We start from the raw sequence: 3,681 nt of genomic DNA, 5'->3' as shown, positions 1-3,681 counted from the left end.
CTATGGCCACACAAACTCCTGCTGTCGAGTTGGGAACTTGTCTCTTCCTGTGTTGCTCCGTTATCCATAGGCCAGTTATGTTATAACTTTGGCTATCAGAGATAATGTTGGCCTAGCTTACAATTGGATCTTACACTTACCTAAGGAATGGGGTTGGGCTACTATTGTCAAGAGTTAGGTAGTATAAAGGACCAAGAATAAAAGGTTCATTAGAGAGAATACTCCAGGGAGGCTGGAAGCTGGGTCATAAGGAATACTGTGGAGAATGAAGGATGACCTAGGGGAAGCCAAGAGAGCATCTTCTGTTAAGGGCATACGAGTCTGTAAGTATCCTATTGCTGAATGGCCTGTTGGTGAGTCAGCCTGCTCAAAGTAATGGGGGTGTTTTGAACTATGGAGAGGGTGGGGCATAATTTTGGAGAGTTGTTTCTTGGCAGACTATACATAAACAGTTTTGGACTTATTGTCATGGTGAGTTGGGAGAGAATTTAAAGCTGGAGAGCTATGTGGTTCTGTATCTTTTAGAACTATCACCTTGATGGCTATCATCTTTTATCATCAGTGGTGGGGCTGTGCAATAGGAGTGTGATTAGTATCCAGGCAGAAGAAAACCAGGACTTTGACTTTGCATCTCCTTTGACCCTGTAGTTCTTGTTTTCTTCTACTTCTTAAAACTCCCACTCCCCATGGGTTGTCTTGACAATCGTTTCTTCCAGGTCTTCTTGTTTCCTGTTTCTTTTTCTTGAGTGTGTGAGTTTATTACAGTCACACAAACATTGCCTCAAAAACAGTACCAGTTTACTAGATTAGAATTCTGTGAGTTAAAAGTCTGACTTAGGTTTCCCTTGACTGAAACTAGACCACCTGAAGGGTTCCTGCTGGACATTGCAGGATCTTTCTAATTCTAGAACCTTCCATCCTGGTCCCATTTTCTTGTTCAGAACCACTTTCTCCATTGCATCATCTGCTTTCAATTTTCTTTTCTTCTTTTAAGGATCTACTTTTAAAGTGCAATTGCACTGGCCCATTCACATGTTCTGAAACATTCTCCTTAACTTAATCACATATTCTGAATCTTTTTTTATCACATGAAGTCACAGACTCTGGGGTACAGAGCTGTATAACTTTTGGGTTCCACTACTATGACTTTGACACTAAGTGATCGATGGACATTTCTGCAACCCACATCGAAACTCATATACATAGAAGTATATGATGATTAGTCTCAATGGCCAACTTGAAGGACTTTAGAATAACCATGGAAAAGGATCTCTGAGCATGTCTGTGAGAGATTTTCTAGATTACGTTAATTGAGATATACAGACCCTCATATGTGGACTGCACCATTCTGTGGGCTGGGAGCCTGGACTGAGTACAAAGATGAGACCAACGTTCATCTCTCTCTGCTACCTGACTGAGGATGTAATGTGACCAGCTTCATCATGCTCCTGCTGCCATGATGTGTACATTATGATGGATGTGAGTATGAGTCAGAATATATCCTTTCTCCTTACATTGCTTTCATCAAGTTTTTGCCACAGCAACAAGAAAGTAACCTATGGAACCAAATATCTTGTTTTTATATGGCCCATATATGAATGTTTTAACATTTTAAGTGGCTGAAGAAATTCAAGACTAGTATTTTGTGATTCAATAAGATTATGTAATATTAAGTGTTAATGCCAAACAGACCATTTTTATGGTCTATTAAAAATGGAGATGTGGACTCCTAGAACCTGTGAGCCCACAGGGTATCTTGGCTATGAAGTACTGCTGGGTTAATGATCCAGCAGGATAACTTTAGTGTCAGAGTCTTCTGTACTGTTCTGATGAGATAGGAAGGCACAGGAAGTCAAAAGTAATGATCAGGTGAGAGAAATGGGGACAAGCAGGTAGCATTGTTCCTATGCACCAGAGAATGAACACAGAGGGAGCCATGAAACACAGAGGCAGCAGCTTTCAGTTGGATTCAGGATGTTCTGCAAGGCAGGTTAGGAATTGCCTTGAGAGAGAGAGAGAGAGAGAGAGAGAGAGAGAGAGAGAGAGAGATTGTAGTTTTCTTTGTTGGTGGTGGTGTTTTGTGTTTTTTCTTTTAAGAGAAAAACACATGGAAGTTTGGCAAAGAATAAAGCTTACATTGTGGACCAATTTTCCTGTGTTGTCAAACTTCATCAGCAGAAGTGACTACCTAGCAGGAAAAGTAAACTGAGAAGTCAACTATGTCTTCAGCTCTTTGCAACCATTATCTCCAGTTCTCACTGTGGTCCTGCAGTCTGTGTAGAAGTAATGAGAGGTATAAAAAAAGAGGCTCTAGAAGTTCTGTGAATGTCTACTTGAGTTCAAACCAGGATTCTAACAAACTGATCACAGTAGAAGGAAATATTTCAGAAATATGATGGAGCCACTGAAGATAAATTCCCATGCCAACAAGGCTGGCTTCTGGGGCTATCCTGAAGATAGATGTCTTAAATAGAAAGAGTATGTCTAGAGGAGGCCAGCAAGGATGCCCAAGTGTCTTATAATGATTCAGGAGAACTGTTCTACATGATATTTTGTCTTATAAAGTGATGAGATTGAAAATTGTCTTTTGTTTCCAAAAATCTGAAGAGCAACAAGCAGAAGTTACCAGAGAAGAGGATTTCAGTTCCCTGAAAGGAAGCACTTTCTACTTCCGTGGTCCCATGGCTAGGATGGACCATCATGATACTGATGGCATATAGCATGAATATTTGCTGTATCTTTGAGAATAAACTTTGTCTGCCGTTCAGGTATAAGCCAAAGAAGATTCCATCTTGATAGCAAGTTGCTTATGAAGTTATTTCTAGCTCTGGGACTCTATAACAATTAGACCTTTTCTCTTTTGTGCCTTCCCATTACCTGGTTAATACTTATGTCCTATGTCTAATCACTTTCTTCTAGGGTGCCTTCCCAGACTGCTGAGGCTCTGTAAAATGCAGGATACATCTTTCATCTAGACTGGGGCTTGTTATACTTGTCTACAGAGGCAAAGATGAGAAAAAAATGTTTTAGCCTTACAAACTAAATGACCTCTTTTAACACTGTTCAACAGAGCTGCTATAGCCTGAAGATAACCACAGACATTCTTCAGTAATGGGATGGCTATGTTCCTATAATAATGTACCCATATAATAAGCTGATAGGATGACTCTGGTTTCTGTGTGGTTAGTTATTCAATGCCCCATGATCTGGACCATTTATTTATTTGTGAAAAGCAATTTCTTATAGAGTCATGAAGCAATGTGTAATCATTTAACTCTTCAGTTATGCTTAATTTCCCCCCTTTTATGGGTAGGTCCCCTTTTCCTTCATTAGACTGAGAAGCACTTTGGAGCCAAGGATCAAGTTAATCTCTAAATAGCCCCATGAGCCCAGCATGATGACTCTAACTTCAGTGTAATTTAACAAGATTTATGAATTTGAACAAGGAGTCATTGAATCATTGACATTTATGCACACAAGCATGAACTGTAGAGACAAGTTGGCTCACAAACTTCCTTTCTTTGATGAAAACTCCAAAGCTCAGGCAGGAGGTGCAACATTCATAATATGGGACTCTTTGGACCTGGATATGTTGACCATGGTGATGTGTCTAAGATAGACTAAGAGTGTCTCATGATTGAATTTCAAGAACTATGTTGAATTGAGATAGGAGAGTTAGGC

Source organism: Mus caroli, chromosome 8 (genome assembly GCF_900094665.2).
Source record: "Mus caroli chromosome 8, CAROLI_EIJ_v1.1, whole genome shotgun sequence".
Taxonomy (NCBI): Eukaryota; Metazoa; Chordata; class Mammalia; order Rodentia; family Muridae; genus Mus; species Mus caroli.
Note: the sequence above shows the minus strand (reverse complement) of the source record.